Below are 19,836 nucleotides of genomic sequence, written 5' to 3' on the forward strand. Positions count from 1 at the left end.
CAGTCTTGAACGATTTAGTGTCTCCAATTCACCTCACTTGCATGTCTTTGGACTGTGGGAGGAAACCGGAGCACCCGGAGTAAACCCACGCAGACACGGGGAGAACATCCACACAGAAAGGACCCGGACCGCCCCACCAGGGGATCAAACCCAGGACCTTCTTGCTGTGATGCGACAGTGCTACCCACTTAGCCACCGTTCCACCCAGAATAAATAACTGAAGGGCTGTCAGTGTAGAATCGGGTATGGGGGTATAGGTTCTGCCTTTGTACGTAGGCTGGTTAGCTCAGTTGGTTAGAGCGTGCTGCTAATAACGCCAAGGTCAAAGGTTCGATTCCTGTATGGGCCACACCCACTTTTTCTTTTATTACAGTTTAAAGTTGCATAAAACAAATGTTTGTACAAATAATATAAAACCAAGGTACAAAATAAACATTTCACTTATTTTAATTTATTTCTAGCACCACTAGATGAAGACGATGTCTGTACAACATTCTGAACTTCACTTTAAAAGTCAGTTGAATGTGTTTTACTGTAGTAAGAATGAAAGTATGAGCTGATCTTTGTCTCATTGTGTAGCTTTGATGAAGAAAAAGCCGCTGGGTCAGTGTGTAACAGGAGGTTTGGAGTGAAGGTGGGTGTGTGTGGATAAAAGCTTCCAGCACCTGGTATTCCCAGGCGGTCTCCCATCCAAATTCTAACCAGGCCCGACCCTGATTAGCTTCTGAGATCAGGTGTTCTCAGGGTGGTGTGGCCATAAGCGAGAGACGCTGTAAACAAGCTGCTTCTTATAGACGTCCGTCGTTCAGCCTTTCACTCCGCTGTGTGTCGTCTTTTACTTTCTCTGTTCTACACGCAGCTTTTCAAATAAAAGATCCTGAAACAGAGACAAAACACACAGAGAACCACACACACCGCTCAGCTGCTGCTGCTGATCCTCTTTCACCTGCATTTAGTACAAAAACACCTTCACTAAGATTTATATGAACTGGGTTTTATGCACTAGAAGATGGTGGGATAATTAAACGTAAATATAAATATTTCTTTTAACAAAGGAGTTCAGCTACCACTAATTTGGTCTATAGATAAACACAAAGAACAAAGACTCATGATGATAGAACAATGCAACACTGTTCAGTCCACAGCCCTCCATTCACACCTTCTCATGTACATTCTGGTGGAGGACGGTTCATTATAAGTGGAAATCATCTAAAGACTAGAATTTTGGAGTGTAGACCTAGAAGTGTTAAAGTAAGAGGCTATTCATTTATGAAAACTTAGCATTCATAATATGAAGAATTTATGCAAACACCATGAAGACCAGGGTAAAATTCTTCCACTTGAAAGTAAAAGTTGTTCTGTGTTTATTAAAGTAGATTAAACTTGAATAAAGAACAAAAACAGATTCAGATCTGAGGTTGGTACATTACACCACATTACATTTGATGATTAATGATCATATTCATACCATCATGTACATTTGATAATTGAAGTAGAACAGTTCTAGTGGATATTAGTAGAAAAAAAGTACACATAGCTTTTTCTGTTCATGCAGTAGTGGAGTATCATTTTATTTTCTCCTCTGAATGCGCTGGTGTTTTTCAAGACGACTCCAGTCACAAAAACTATTTAAAATGCTGCTTCCAGTAAAACTTCATCTGCACTATAAGCAGCAGTATGGGTCATCCTCTTATGTGAATGCGCTGGTGTGGTGTACTTAAATAATATTCCTTTCACTAAAGTTCTTTTCAGACAGTGAACGGTGATATTACTTCTCTCCTGTGTGAATGAGCTGGTGTTGTTGGAGAACATAATGTGCAATAAAACACTTCCCACACTTTTAACAGTGATGTAGTTTCTCTATGTGAATACGCTGATGCCGTTTGCAATTATTTTCATGAGCAAAAATCTTTCCACACACTGAGCAGTTATACGGTTTCTCTCCTGTATGAACACGCTGGTGTTTTTGAAGTTGACTCTGTTGAGCAAAACTCCTCCCACACTCCCACACATTCACGCAGTGAAACGGTTTCTCTCCTGTGTGAATACGCTGGTGTTGTTGGAGATTACTATGCTTAATAAAACTCTTCCCACACTCTGAGCAGTGATATGGCTTCTCTCCTGTATGAATGCGCTGGTGTTGTTTGAGATTACTCTGTGTAGTAAAACTCTTCCCACACTCTGAGCAGTGATATGGCTTCTCTCCTGTATGAATGCGCTGGTGTTGTTTGAGATTACCCTGCGTAGTAAAACTCTTCCCACACTCTGAGCAGTGATGAAAGTTATTCATGTTTATGCTTTGATAAGACTGTAGAAACTGTTTCCTTGGAAAGCAACAGAAACAAAGAAACAAGTCGATTAATTAGAATTACTTTTACTACATTAATACCACAATAATATTAAACTCATCACCTAGTAATAAAAACATTAAATTCACTTCACGTCTAAGTGAGAATCTGAATTCAAAGAACATCAGGATAAAATACTTATAAATACTGCAGATATTAATAAGAAAATAACTATAAATAACTTGATATAAATAAAGATATAAGAGATCTGACTTTCTCAACATCAGTCCTGCACCAAGCAAATCTAATCCAGTTCATGACAGGACTAATAATTAGCTCACAAGTGTAAATCTTTGGTGTGCTGGGAGTAAAAAAGGCTTCATAAATCACCACAATTATGAGCATAAAGCTATTTTAAACAGTCTGAATATATTAACCTGATAATATTAAATAACACAATAAAATAAAAAGAACAACAAATGCAACATAAATGTAAAAGAAACAAACAAGAAAACCCTTTACCTTCCTGTTAGAATCCTGGCAGCCACTTTAACAAAGCTGGTGTCTCCAGCAGGTCGTTTCTAATGAAGAACGTGCAGAAGATCCTTCTTACCAAGTGACTCAGCTACAGGTCTAGAGTTTAGTCCTTAAATAGAGCTGAGGACAAAGACCCAAGACCAGTTCAAAACTCTGCATTGGTCAATCATCAGCCAACCATTTACACCTTCTTGTGTGAAGTACTAGCTCATTATCTATGGAACGTGTGCAAATGAAGTAGATGGAGCCACAAAGCATGATGGGTGAAGTCAAACTACACCTATTTATCTCAGCAGAGAAGTGATTTACATTTAATCCTAAACACAAACAAGGAATTGAAAGGCTATTCAGTAAAGTGAAATGACATGAACTTAGATAAAGCTTTTATGATAAGAATCTAAGTCATGTAAAATGCTGTATGTATATTTGTGTGAATTAGTTTCTACTGTATATGAGGAACAATAAGAAAACTATAAGAGGAAACACCCACCTATAGATTTATCTGTATTTATGGTGTAGAAATATGTGAACTGTTGGATTTACTGAAGCACTTTCTACATTCTGAGCAGTGATACGAGCTCACTGAGGAAACATAAATATTAATAAAGGGAAGGAAACAAAACCTGAAAATAAGAGCTTTACCTTCCGTTCAAATCCTGTTCAAAGTGCTGAGAATGAGAGCAGTTCATAACTACAGGAACACAGACTGTACTTGTACTCGGTCTGTTTACCTCCAGCAGCAACTGGAACCAACGCCAAACAATTTAACTCTACCCAGGGTTGCCAAGTCCAGCACAAATATTTACCTCAAAGTCTGTATAACCCGCCCTTCACATGCTAAAACTAGCAGACCTTGTTCATAGGTACGTAAGCGCAAATCCTTATTAAAAACATTTTGTACGGTTTGCAGTGAAAGCTTTTAGACAGCCGTGACACATTTTGAAATTAGCCCAGAATCCAGGGTGTCACAGATATTGGTGAAATGGCAAATGATCGATCAGTACTACTAGTGAATCTTTTATTATTAATAATAATATACTTTCATTTTACATTCCGATTGATAGTCTTTTGTGATGTATTTTGTTTACATTGGTATTACAGCTAGTAATATTTTATCATTAAACTATTAGTCATTTTATAATCGTCATTTTACATCCGGCCCGCGAGACATCCCCAACCAGCCCGCATGAGGTTTGTGGCAATTAAAAATTAGATGTAAATAAACGTACATCAAACACGCATTAAAACAGGATTGATTTTGACGGGAACGCTATATCTTTAAATTACCGTAAGTTTGGATTTACGTGTGTGCGAGTGTTTCCAGCTTCACCGTAATGTGAACAGAAGGAGTTTTTAACAAGACATGAACTTCTGAAGTATTTATTAACTGAAGTCAGGTGTAATGCTGGTTAAGGATCAGAATTTAGGCTCTAAATCGCTGTTACGATACTAAACAGAAATATAAGAACATTTTTACTCTGCCTACTTCTAATTTTCTGATTGTAACATCTAAACATTAACAGCTTATAAGAACTGTACAATGTACTGCTTTTCATAAAGAGTGAGCAGTCGTAGCCTGGTGGTTAAGGTACTGGACTAGTAATTAGACGGTCACTGGTTCAAGCCCCACCAAAGCCAGGTTGCTGCTGTTGGACCCTTGAGCAAGACCTTTAACCCTCAATTGCTCAGACTGTATACCGTAACTGTATTGTAAATCGCTTTGGATAAAATGTAAATAAAGAAACAAAATTAATACTGAGCAGAATTAAGTTCACCTTATTGGTCCGGCCCTCCACAACAGTCCCAGTTTCATATGTGACCGCTTGGAAAATTTAGTTGCCCACCGATGATTTTAACCCTGTTTTACGGTACTGATCACATGGTCTATGCTAAAAAAAATTATGCGCATCTAAACCTTGTTTTTTGGTACCCTTAAACTTTATAATAAAGGCCTTTTATATTGTCACATTTCTAGAATGTATTTGTAACCTACATGTTGTGTACTATCATTATGAAGTGGAATTGTTCTGTGGAAACAAAATAATTCCTTTTAATAACAATAACAATCAAGATTATTCCATTTAATAACAATCTAAATTAAAACGGAAATGAGCTTAGATTATGTTTTAGTTCACTTTAAGATAAAGTACTTTAAAATAAAGGAAAATCAAAATGTATAATAATCATAAATACAGGTAAATCTATAGGTGGGTGTTTCCTCTTATAGTTTTCTTATTGTTAAATGTTATTAAATGTAAATAACTTCTCTGCTGAGATAAATAGGTGTAGTTAGACTTCACCCATCATGCTTTGTGGCTCCATCTAGTTCATTTGCACACGTTCCATAGATAATGAGCTAGTACTTCACACAAGAAGGTGTGAATGGTTGTCTGTGATTGACCAATGCAGAGTTTTGAACTGGTCTTGGGTCTTTGTCCTCAGCTCTATTTAAGGACTAAACTCTAGACTTGTAGCTGAGTCACTTGGTAAGAAGGATCTTCTGCATGTTCTTCATTAGAAACGACCTGCTGGAGACACCAGCTTTGTTAAAGTGGCTGCCAGGATTCTAACAGGAAGGTAAAGGGTTTTCTTGTTTGTTTCTTTTACATTTATGTTGCATTTGTTGTTGTTTTTATTTTATTATGTTATTTAATATTATCAGGTTAATATATTCAGACTGTTTAAAATAGCTTTATGCTCATAATTGTGGTGATTTATGAAGCCTTTTTTACTCCCAGCACACCAAAGATTTACACTTGTGAGCTAATTATTAGTCCTGTCATGAACTGGATTAGATTTGCTTGGTGCAGGACTGATGTTGAGAAAGTCAGATCTCTTAGATCTTTATTTATATCAAGTTATTTATAGTTATTTACTTATTAATCTCTGCAGTATTTATAAGTATTTTATCCTGATGTTCTTTGAATTCAGATTCTCACTTAGACGTGAAGTGAATTTAATGTTTTTATTACTAGGTGAAGAGTTTAATATTATTGTGGTATTAATGTAGTAAAAGTAATTCTAATTAATCGACTTGTTTCTTTGTTTCTGTTGCTTTCCAAGGAAACAGTTTCTACAGTCTTATCAAAGCATAAACATGAAGAACTTTCATCACTGCTCAGAGTGTGGGAAGAGTTTTACTACGCAGAGTAATCTCAAACAACACCAGCGCATTCATACAGGAGAGAAGCCAAATCACTGCTCAGAGTGTGGGAAGAGTTTTACTACACAGAGTAATCTCAAACAACACCAGCGCATTTATACAGGAGAGAAACCATATCACTGCTCAGAGTGTGGGAAGAGTTTTACTACGCAGAGTAATTTTCAACGACACCAGCGTATTCACACAGGAGAGAAGCCATATCAGTGTTCAGAGTGTGTAAAGAGTTTCACTCAAAGTAGTGACCTTAAAGTACACCAGCGTATTCACACAGGAGATAATCTGTATCACTGCTCAGAGTGTGGAAAAAGTTTTACTCAACGATGTAAACTCCAACAACACCAGCGTGTTCACACAGGAGAGAAGCTGTATCACTGCTCAGAGTGTGGAAAGAGTTTTGCTGAACATAGTACCCTTCAAAAACACCAGCGTATTCACACAGGACAGAAACCATATCACTGCTCAGAGTGTGGAAAGAGTTTTGCTCAACAGGGTACCCTTCAAAAGCACCAGCGTGTTCACACTGGAGAGAAGCCGTATCACTGCTCAGTGTGTGGAAAAAGTTTTACTCAACGAAGTAAACTCCAACAACACCAGCGTATTCACACAGGAGAGAAACCGTATCACTGCTCAGAGTGTGGAAAGATTTTTGCTCATGAAAATAATCTCAAACGGCATCAGCGTATTCACATAGAGAAACTACATCACTGTTAAGAGTGTGGGAAGTATTTTATTGCACATTATGTTCTCCAACAACACCAGCGCATTCACACAGGAGAGAAGTAATATCACCGTTCACTGTCTGAAATGAACACCACACCAGCGCATTCACATAAGAGGATGACCCATAGTGCTGCTTATAGTGCGGATTAAGTTTTTCTGGAAGCAGCATTTTTAATAGACACCAGTACGGTCACACAGAAGTTACGTTTTTGTGACTGAAGTCGTCTTGAAAAACACCAGCGCATTCAGAGGAGAAAATAAAATGATACTCCACTACTGTGTGAATGGAGGGCTGTGGACTGAACAGTGTTGCATTGTTCTATCATCATGAGTCTTTGTTCTTTGTGTTTATCTATAGACCAAATTAGTGGTAGCTAAACTTCTTTGTTAAAAGAAATTCTCATATTTACGTTTAATTATCCCACCATCTTCTAGTGCATAAAACCCAGTTCATATAAATCATAATACAGACTGCACTGACATGTTTTGAAATTACATTTAAAAATAAACAAATACTTTTGTGGTAGTTCAGGTGTTTTCTTATCATGGAGGTGACCAACTGACCAAGACCAATTGAGGGGTCAGGAGACAAGTGTTTCTTTATTGATGAATAAATGTATTTGTTAATTCCATCCGAGTCCTCTGTGTGATGAGAGTTTGGTTTTGAATCTGATGTCAGCAAATGTGTCCAAGGTTGTTAAATGGAACTAAACTCACTGTCCATGTATTTGTAGGCTTGAGCTGGACGTCTATAAGAAGCAGCAGGGTCGGGCCTGGTTAGTACTTGGATGGGAGACTGCCTGGGAATACCAGGTGCTGGAAGCTTTTATCCACACACACCCACCTTCACTCCAAACCTCCTGTTACACACTGACCCAGCGGCTTTTTCTTCATCAAAGCTACACAATCAGACAGAGATCAGCTCATTCTTACTACAGTAAAACACTCACCATCCCGCTCGTACTACAGGAAATTATGCTGTAAAAATTACAGAAAATGTAAATAGGTAACTTTGTTTAACTGAGCAAGTCATGTGACCCGTGTGTACTATCCAATAAAAGGTCAGTGTGTGTGTCTCTGTGGCACTCCCACAGTCCAAAGACATGCAAGTGAGGTGAATTGGAGACACTAAATTGTCCATGACTGTGTTTGATATAAACTTGTATAATTACAATGTTAATTAGCCTGAAGTAAATGTTAGCAATTCACGTGACACATGTGTGTACCGTCCAGTGAAACTGCTGTGCGTTTTTCTCTGTGGTGCAATTGGTTAACGCGTTTGGCTGGTTACTGAAAGGTTTGTGGTTCGAGCCCACGCAGAGACGAGTGTCTTTTATTGCACAACCTGTCTGTTGATCAGACGGATATGAGACACAACAACAATGTGTAGTCCCACAGAATAGTTGTAATAAGTAACTGAAAACATCCAGTAAACAACAGTCCTACAAGCACAAATATCCTCCTGATAAGTTACCAGAGACCGGCTGTCCAAAGTTGAAGAACTTTTGGTTTCTGTAGATGTTAAATGAAGATACTAACCCAACGTGGGGCTCGAACCCACAACCCTGAGATTAAGAGTCTCATGCTCTACCGACTGAGCTAGCCGGGCTTAAGCAGCATGTCAGAACAGACAGCTCATTGGTCAGACCATCATAGAGATGTAGGTTTAATTCACTAACATCACGACCAGGGGGGTATTCCAGATAGCAGGTTAAGTGATTAAACTGTGTAAGTTAACTCAGAATTAAAGAAAACTCAGGGTTCCAGAAACCGGGATTAAAGAGAACCTGTGTCAGTTACTATAGCAACTAACGCTCTGAAGCTAACCTGCTCGCTGGCAGGTTAACTTAAACCTAACCCGGAGTTACACATACTTTCCTCATGTAAACCCGGCATGTCCTTTACTCCAGGATCCAGTGGATACAAACGCGCTAAGTATTCGAAGAGATCTTAATCGGAAACGAGTCATTAAACTCAGATTAGTCATTTCCCGATTAATTTCTCTGCAAACCTTTCCGTTTTTATCAGTCAGTCAATTCGGGAGAGAGGGGACGGTTGCAACAAGGGGCAGTTGCAACATTATTAATCACAATATTAATAAAAAGGCTTGTTATAGCATTAATTATAACATTATGAATGGAATGTTATGGATTAATATAGAATACCTTAAACACACACACAGTTTAGTAAGCTAAAATCATTTGTGGTTTAAATTAATTGTAGTAATTAACCCCAAACATGATTGTTACTTAAAACAGGGCCTATATATGTGTATATATACAGTCACATTAATGAATGAAAACCCTATCTGTACACAAGAAAGTCTTTGCAAAATTATGTCAAAGAATGATTTTACTACATATCGATGAATGTTGCAACTGCCCTGTTATGGGTCTATTCAAGTATTATTTTTTACACATTTGCAATATTACACTTTGTGGATCAGCCCTCACTTCTTTGCAGACTTTATGCATTTTTGTATGTTGGTCCATCCAAAAGTATGCCTAGCATTGAAACTCTTGTTTGTCTGTAATAAACATCAAAGATGAATGCCACAGAATAGCAGGTTTGTCTTTAATAATAAAGATAAAAACTGAAAAGTAATAAAAAAATTGCTCTGCACCATCTTAAGGATTCCCAAGGGTTAGTGGCTGCATGGATGGAGCCCACATTCCCATTAAAGCACCAGCAGAAAATGAAAAGGATTAGGTGAACAGCAGACAGAATATCCCTCCACGTACAGGTAGTGACCCTTATCTTAAAAAATAAACAAATGTTTTAAATAAAACAGTGTAACATTTAATACACATTCTGCAACTTATTGTTCTCCATCAAGATCTTATGTGATGCTACCCACATTACAAATATTGAAGCCAAATGGTCAGGCTCTGTGCATGATCACTGAAAATAAAACAGTGCAACAAATTCATTTCCTTGTCCTTATTCTTTAGTAAGAACACCGACACCCATCTTAAATTCAAGCAACTGAATTTCTAGCCTTGTCTGTTTTATATGCTCCACCTGAGGATCACACTTTGCAATTTGTTTCTCCAGATGGACCTTGTATAGATCATTTACACCCAACTTGAAAGAAAGAGACAAAAATAGCATGTTATGATCAAACATAGCATGTTATGATCAAACATAGCTTAATGTGTTCTAAATATTTCAGATATTTGGTAAGACATTTTTACTGTTCTAAGCTGAGTTTTGGAGGTGGATGGTCCCTCATTTGATTCGGAACTGCCCATCACATTCTTTTAGAGGACAGTCACACACACATTATAATGGTAGATCAAATGAAATGCCATGCTCTATGTTCAACATATACTGTACCTCTGTAGGCCTCCCAGTATCATCCCACTCTGAGGCAGAGGAGATGGTTTCTTTATCATCCTACAACAGTGGGTTTTTTTTTTTTTTGTATTAAAGAACATTATTTATATTTATTAGGATCTATAGGAACATTTAGATCACTAACAATTGCAGGAGGCTCAAAACCACTCCACCAATCACTGGAGAGATGGCAATATAAAGTGTTCAGACTGCACCAATGCAGTTCTTAATATTCCACAGTTTATGCACTACAGACTAATGATTTACATGTAATGAACATGCCTTGAACATAGACAGTTTTTGTGTTTCATTTTTATCTGCTGCCATGTGCATCTGATTCCACTTGGATTACACCTAGATTGAGTAAATGAACGAAACAATTTTTTTTTTAATCGAGGCAAATATTACAACTGACATATTAAACAATTTTACCCTATCCTTCTGCTAAATGTTTAATTATGGTTACGTTTTTTTTATTAATTTAAACTCTAACTTTTTTTTGCCATTTGCGACGTCCTTTTTTTACGGACGCTGCTGTATTACTTTTACATTTAAAACATTTTCATGATCTGCACATGCAAACATTAAAAATAACAGTTCTATTGGTGTAAAATACGACGGACTACTTTTTCTTTCATTCACATCCATGATGAATCTATTTATCGCCACACCATTTAGAATGCTTGTTTATAGGTAACCGTGAACGCGCTTCTGCTGGGTTCAATCTACTCAGACTTGAGTAATCTAACCCTGAACCGCTTTTCTGGAACCGAAAACTCCGGCTATGACACGATGAGATAAGTCAACTCAGAGTTCATGTTTAAGTTTGAAGTTTGTTAAACCTGCTTTCTGGAATACCCCCCAGGTGAACTTTGTTTATAGTTGAACTTTGTTTATAGTTGAACTGTGTTTATAGTTGAACTTTGTTTATAGTTGAACTTTGTTTACAGTTGAACTTTGTTTACAGTTGTACGTTGTTTACAGTTGAACTTTGTTTACAGTTGAACTTTGTTTACAGTTGAACTTTGTTTACAGTTGAATTTTGTTTACAGTTGAACTTTGTTTATAGTTGTACATTGTTTACAGTTGAACTTTGTTTACAGTTGAACTGTAGAGTTTTATAGTCACAGTCAGGTGAAAAGTGTAAGCGAGTGTCCTTAATTGTGTACTTAATTATCACTGCACCATCTACACTAAACATGTTACTGTACCTCTAAACCATGTATTACGGTACCCAAAGCGTTAAAGAGGGTAAAACTGCTGTTTACAGTTTAATAAACATTATTTACCGCGTTCTGATGCACAAAATCCACTCAGTTCAAGAAGAGCATCGACTCTGTTATTAATGAAATACATTTCAGACATTTTTACTGGAGGAATTTGATGTGGTCGGATCTCGAACTCATGTGAAGTGTCTGTTCGGTTGTTAATACCACTTTTTGAAAAGCAATAAAATAAACAAAACAAATTGTTATCAGGTGCCACCCCGACATCCATGAAAAACACTTACTCTGGTACTAATCTTGTGGTTTTGAGATAATTTTACTGTAGGAATTCAAAATAACTTTTTGCTGCCTGGTGCCACAGTAGCTTCAGTTTATAACAATAACAACAGCCCATTACAACAGTCTAAAGCAGGGGTGCACAACATACGGCCCGTGGGCCAGATCCGGCCCGGCAAAACTCTCGATCCGGCCCGCCAAATAAAGTGCTGATGCATTTTTAAATAAATGATGCTGTCACTTTAAATTCACCGGGTAATTCCATGAAATTGCGACCGAAAAGTAAATGATGTAAATACAAGTTACCTCAGCGGTACCATGTGTTTGTCCAAACCAAGTACGAGTAAAAAAAGTAAAGTGGATCTCGAGCAGAGGAAATTTAACCCTGAATGGACATACAGGTATTTTCTCATGTCTGCTGTGCTTGCGACCACATTAATCAGCTGGTGTCAGAAAGATGCTGCAGTATCTCCCACTGACCAACACATTTCTTCTAACTACCTGATTTGATATAACTGTATTTACTGCTGGGCGATTTTCATGATTAATTCGAATGAACGTTTTCACATGATGTTAGAAATGTGACAATCGCGATTGTTTACATACTTTATATTTTAATTAAAATACCAACATGTCATGAAGCAGAAACTGACCAGACGCTCGCGGAATATACATCAGGGAAAGTTTAATATCAAAAGGGCAAAAACAGTGTACAAAATCCAAAACCAGAGGATAAACAGACAGGCAGGAAACGGAAGACAGCAAGGATTATACACGGTAACGGTTAGATTTAGAAATAAGGACACAAACACGATCGGCAAAACTTCACAACGAGACTCAAACAGAAGAGTTTAAATAAGATTCATGGAACCGAACACAGCTGAACTGAATCAAAACTCCGGAGACGGTGAGCGCGATCAGGATTGGCTGACCGGGGACATGTTATAGTCACGTGACAGTCCAGGGGCTCATGGAAATTGTAGTCCATATGGTTAGACGTGGAACGTGCCCCCTCCATCCACTCCCCAATCACAAGAGGACAAAATCAAAGCTGAGCTGAGTGTTTACTTGATGTCCCCCAGTGTAGATACTGATACAGACTCACTTATATGGTGGAAACAGTAAACAAGCTCGAGTTCCTTTTAAAAAACCTGTAAAGAACTGTTTGTGGTTTTGCACTTTTCTTATGCTGCACATTATTTAAAGTGAGTTGTTTGTGAGTTTTTTATATAAAGGATATAGCTAATTAAGATGTCTATTTTGTTCAAATTATTGTTAATTATTGTTATATTGTTATAAAGTTTGATTTCCTTGAAAGGATAATTATAGGTGGTGCTGTTACTATTTTTGCATTTCTGCCGTCTTTTAAATAAAAAATTTTCAATTGCATTATACAAAAACAAAAAAGAAATTGCAATCGAGACTCGATAATACACTTGAAAATACTCGATTTTTTTTTTTCAATATCACCCAGCCCTAACTGTATTACAAATTCATGTGGACAGATCTGTAAAAATGAAATGTGTGGCCCTCTGGTTTAGGTGTTTATGTGAAATCGGCCCTTGGTATAAAGAAGTTGTGCACCCCTGCTCTAACCAATTGAGCTAATCCATTAAGTTTTTGTTTTTAAAATCTTTGTACATAATTCTACACTAACTACATTCAACCAGCTGCATGGCAGCATAAAAAACATTTGAGAGTCTGCACACTTTCAGTGAAGTAGTGATGGGAATTTCGGCTCCTTTTAGAGAGCCGGTTCTTTCGGCTCCCAAGTGGCTCCTTAGATTTTTTTGTTGCTTAAATTAATTTATTACCAAATTACATGTAAAATGAATTACTAATGTAAAAAAAAAAAACATTGTATTAAATGTTTATTATTTAAATTGCTTTATTTATATACTCAACATGGAACAGAGTGCTCCAACAATAAATTATAAAATACAAAAACAAAGACCCATCTCAATTAGACAAAAAGATCTGATTGTGTATATTAATTGTACATTTGCATCTAGAGCGGGACGGCACGGTGGCTAAGTGGTTGGCACTGTCACCTCACAGCAGGAAGGTCCTGGGTTCGATCCCCAGGTGGGGTGGTCCGGGTCCTTTCTGTGTGGAGTTTGCATGTCTTTCCCATGTCCATGTGGGTTTCCTCCGGGTGCTCCGGTTTCCTCCCACAGTCCAAAGACATGCAAGTGAGGTGAATGTTCCTGTCATGAATGTAACCAAAGTGTAAAACGTGACGTTAAAATCCTAATAAACAAAACAAAATAAAGAAGCATCTAGAATGAAACAGCATAACATCAACGAAGCATCACTCACACTCAACAAAATATAAATGAAAATGTGCAAAACAAAAAGAAAATCCAGGTGACAGTATTATTTGTAAGTATTTAGTGAAGATTAGCATTCAGAAAAACCAAGGAGCTCATCTTTGATGGGTTGATCCTGTTTCTCCTTTCTGTTATGATCTGCCCTGTTAAAAAGATTCTCTCTGAGGGGACAGATACACAGTCTATGTGCCATCACATGTAAACACAAACGCCACCATGTATCTTGACCAATCACGTGCGGTTTTGACAGAAAAAAAAATGGGAAAAAACTAATCGGCTCCCAATCAGGAGCCGGATCCCGTCGTTCACTTTAAAGAGCCGACTCTTAGAGCCGGATCGTTCGCGACCGACCCATCACTACAGTGAAGATCTGCAGAAATGAGCGGCTCCTAAACTGAATTTGGTTGTTATTGCACCAGAAATGCAGCAGTTTCATGTTATTTTAATGATCCGAGATCTCAGTCCTACTTCAGACATCACTGTCTAGTCATTTCTTATGTTCAGACTTTCTTAATACACATCTAAGAGGTTTTGTGGGTTCTTATGTGTGTTCTGTTTAAACTATATATTTCTTAAAGTTCTTGACTGAGCTTAATGCCGCCAACCACTGACTGGAGCAGATACGACTCAGGTCCTAGGATTTGTACGTGTAGATTCTGGGTTTTAGGAAGTTGAGCTACTGTTAATTTTTTTTTTCCAGTTGAACTAAAAACAACCTGAATTGATGTTTTAACTGTTCATTAAGACTTCACTAAGAGTTATTACCATCAAGCAAATGTAAAGCATATTTCTGTATGAAGAGCATCTGTTTCTAGATAATATACACTGAGGTGTAAAGCATAATGGAGTGGGTTCAGTAATTGTGTAGTAGTTTAAAAGTGACAGTAAGTCTGTGTCTGTTTCTGTTACTTATTCTGAATTTGTGTTTGTTTGTAAACTGTGAATTAGTTCTTAATCTGGTTGTGATGTTAGTGAATTAAACCTACATCACTCTGATGGTCTGATCGATGAGCTGTCTGTTCTGACCTGCTGCTTAAGCCCGGCTAGCTCAGTCAGTAGAGCATGAGACGCTTAATCTCAGGGTCATGGGTTCGAGCCCCACGTTGGGTGAGTAGCTTTGTTTAACATCTACGCAAACCAAAAGAACATTCTTCCAATTTGGACAGAACTGAAGGGCTGTCAGTGTAGAATCGGGTATGTGGGTATATGCACTGCACTTTGACATCAGTTGGTTAGAGCGTGGTGCTAATAACGCCAAGGTCGTGGGTTTGATCTCCGTACGTACACTTTTGGACTTAAACTAACGAACGAGTGAGCTTTCTCTAACTAGCAGGTCCGATTGACCTGGGCTTCAAACGTTGTCTCTGACAAGTGTGAGCTCTGTGTACTTTGGTCAGTAGAAGTAGTTTTATAGCTTTATAAAAACATTTTACTTACTTACTATTTCCATTCTTGCAGGAGTGTGGGTTTACCTTCCACTTCAATAGTGAGGCGTGTCCAGCTCTGCTACACAAACTGTCATTTCTGTCCCTGTTAAAAACTTTAGCTTAGTTAAAGCAAATAAAGACACATTTAAAATCTTTATCTTTAATTACAGGTTTAAAGTTGTAATAAACAAATGTTTGCACAAATAATATAAAACCAAAGTACAAAATAAACATTTCACTTATTTTAATTATCTCACAAATCACTTCTCAGTTTTACAGGTCAAAGGCAGCAGCATCTTTTAGATCAGAACAGCTATTAACATGAAATATCACTATAGAGGAAATCCTGAAGACAGCAATGTAAACCTTTTATTTAAATACAAGCTGCAGTAAAGTTACATAGTTGATCCATTGTAAAGAAAGAACCTCACATTTGGGTTGTTGTAATAACACAATGGTTAAACTGCACAACACAACAACCTTAAAACATTTTCACATGCATTCGGCCTTTTCTTTCCTGTATACCAAAAACAGTCACAAATCAGGTCTACAACACGTTACAAAAACACTTGGGACATTTTTATTTTTGCTTTCTTTATCTTGAAAGTTTACATTGTATTGAAACTAAAATAACCAAATAAGTAATTAACATTTATGTTCATTCATCATCTTAACACATATTACAAACTAATCAAGCTCGTCAAATTTCAGACATTGTTCACGTAAACAAAAATCTCAAGTGGAAGCACAAGATTCATTTATTTATAGATGGTGCTGTTTATTGTTTTACACTTCAAAACATGAACAGTTTTCAAAAAAATAACAACAAACCCAACAGGAACATTTAATAATTAAAAAAATAAAATAATAATAATAATAATAGCAATAATAATAAGAATGTCACAAATCTGTACCCAAGCAACAAGCTGTAATTTATTTATTTATTAATTTATTTTGGTTTCAATACAACATCACATCAGCAAGAAAAAATGTGATTTGTAAGGTGTTGCAGGCAGCAAAGACGACTTTTCTGGTACATAGGAAAGAACAAATAAATATTACAAAATATTACCACCGATATCAGCAAGTAACTTTGTTTAACTGCCTTTGAAAATCAAAGGTCTCCTTGTTCTGAATTTATTATTAGCTAAACTTAAAAAAGCCAAATTACAATCTTTACTGTTTAACTGACTTTTAAAGTGGAGTTTATAATCATGTGGAGATCATCATCCTCATCTAGTGGTGCTAGAAATACATTACATCTTGTTCAATAGGTACAGATTTGTGACTTTATTATTATTATTATTAATGTATTTTTTATTCTTTTTAATAGTATTTGCATTATTTTATTTGCATTTTTCATACTGTCTCAACTTTTTCTGATTTGGGGAGTGTAATAGACTTGAGAAGAAAGAAGTTTGAGGTGAAAATGATCACATTTACCATTTTGTAATGTACACACATTTTCTCTTTTATGTTTTTAAATATTCAGCTTGTCTTTTATTTAATTTAGTTTTAATATTTGAATCCATTTAGATGATAAATATTCAAGAAAAGAAGAAATCAGGAAAGGGGGTAAATACTTTTTCACAGCACTGAATAATTAGTGATTAATAAATTGAAAAAGAAAATCTTCATAAATGTATCACTGCCTCACAGATTCTAAAATCACTCAAACAGTTTAATGTTACACTTTCATGTAAATGTTACATTTAATTTGTTCAATCTGACAGTTTCACTGATCCTGAATAAAGAAAAAACCCCGGGTAGAGGAGCTGAGTGAACGTGGTCTGAACTCTGTGGAGGAGCTTCATTGTATCAGAGACGCTGTAGAAGGTCAGAGTTCCTGCTTCATAATCCACATACACTCCTATTCTAGAGGAACTCGGCATTATGGGAATTTCAGTCCCTTTGTTATTGTGCCTGAATGAAAATCTGGATGAAGAACAGTCTAAACTCCAGGACTGATCATTACGTCCAAACCAACACTCATCACCATCTCCCTTCCTGCTGATGCTTTTATATGACACTGCTATATAAACCCCATAATCCCCACTCAACTCAACCTCCCAGTAACAGCGTCCACTCACACTCTCTCTACACACAACCTGAGAGTGATTATCAAATCTATCTGGATGATCAGGATACGACTGTGATGTTCTACTGCAGGTCACCACTTTGTTCTCCTCAGACAGACGGAGGATTTTATTTACTGTGTTTGGATCCAGTGTGAACCGACAAACATCTGGAGAGGAAACACAAAATAAACCAATTAACATAGAAGAGAGAGAGAGAGAGAGTGTGTACAGTGTGTGTAATTATACATAGCAACACACAATCCAAACACACACAAACCCTACACATACACACAATCACACACACATTACACAAACACTACACAAACACACACATTACACAAACACCACACACACAAACACACAAAATACACAAACACACATTAAACATACACACAAATACTACACAAACACACATACACATTAAAAAAACACTACAAAAATGCATACAAACCCTACACAATCACACAAACCCTACACAATCACACACTACACAATCACACAAACCCTACACAATCAAACACTACACAATCACACAAACCCTACACAATCAAACACTACACAATCAAACAAACCCTACACAATCAAACACTACACAATCACACAAGCCCTACACAATCAAACAAACCCTACACAATCACACAAACCCTACACAATCAAACCCTACACAATCAAACACTACACGATCACACAAACCCTACACAATCAAACACTACACAAACACTGCACAATCACACAAACCCTACACAATCACACAAACCCTACACAATCAAACAAACCCTACACTCACACACACCCTACACAATCAAACACTACACGATCACACAAACCCTACACAATCAAACACTACACAATCACACAAACACTGCATAATCACAAACCCTACACAACCACACAAACCCTACACAATCAAACAAACCCTACACAATCACACAAACCCTACACAATCAAACACTACACGATCAAAATCTACACAATCACACAAACCCTACACAATCACACAAACCCTACACAATCAAATACTACACAATCACACAAAAACTACACAATCACACAAACCCTACACAATCAAACACTACACAATCACACAAACCCTACACAATCAACCAAACCCTACACAATCACACAAACCCTACACCATCAAACAAACCCTACACAATCACACAAACCATACACAATCAAACAAACCCTACACAATCAAACATTACACAATCAAACACTACACAATCACACAAACCAAACACAATCACACAAACCCTACACAATCACACAAACCCTACACAATCACACAAACCCTACACAATCAAACACTACACAATCAAGCAAACACTACACAATCACACAAACACTACACAATCAAACACTACACAATCACACAAACCCTACACATCACACAAACACTACACAATCACACAAACACTACACAATCACACAAACCCTACACAATCACACAAACCCTACACAATCACACAAACACTACACAATCACACAAACCCTACACAATCACACAAACCCTACACATCACACAAACCCTACACAATCACACAAACCCTACACAATCACACCAACCCTACACAATCAAACAAACCCTACACAATCACACAAACCCTACACAATCAAACCCTACACAATCAAACACTGCACAATCACACAAACCCTACACAATCGCACAAACCCTACACAATCAAACACTACAAAATCACACAAACCCTACACAATCACACAAACTCTACACAATCAAACACTACACAATCAAACACTACACGATCACACAAACCCTACACAATCAAACACTACACAATCACAGAAACCCTACACAATCAAACCCTACACAATCACACAAACCCTACACAATCACACAAACCCTAAACAATCAAACACTGCACAATCACACAAAACCCTACACAATCACACAAACACTACACAATGAAAAACTACACAAACCCTACACAATCAAACAAACCCTACACAATCACAGAAACCCTACACAATCAAACCCTACACAATCAAACACTACACGATCACACAAACCCTACACAATCAAACACTACACAAACACTGCACAATCACACAAATCCTACACAATCACACAAACCCTACACAATCACACAAACCCTACACAATCAAACACTACACGATCACACAAACCCTACACAATCAAACACTACACAAACACTGCACAATCACACAAACCCTACACAACCACACAAACCCTACACAACCACACAAACCCCACACAATTAAACACTACACAATCAAAAAACCCTACACAATCACACAAACCCTACACAATCAAACGCTACACAATCACACAAACCCTACACAATCACACAAACTCTACACAATCACACACTACACAATCAAACACTACACAATCAAACAAACCCAACACAATCACACAAACCCTACACAATCAAACACTACACAATCACACAAACTTTACACAATGACACACTAC

The 19,836-nt window shown here is 37.2% G+C and overlaps 2 pseudogenes; both read right to left on the reverse strand.

The window, feature by feature from the left end:
- LOC134326480 (E3 ubiquitin/ISG15 ligase TRIM25-like) overlaps positions 1-19,836 on the reverse strand; it is a 514,462-nt pseudogene that overhangs the window by 478,125 nt on the left and 16,501 nt on the right.
- Positions 654-762, reverse strand: LOC134327235 (5S ribosomal RNA; annotated as a pseudogene).

The sequence above is a fragment of the Trichomycterus rosablanca genome, chromosome 14, assembly GCF_030014385.1.
Source record: "Trichomycterus rosablanca isolate fTriRos1 chromosome 14, fTriRos1.hap1, whole genome shotgun sequence".
NCBI classification, from domain to species: Eukaryota; Metazoa; Chordata; class Actinopteri; order Siluriformes; family Trichomycteridae; genus Trichomycterus; species Trichomycterus rosablanca.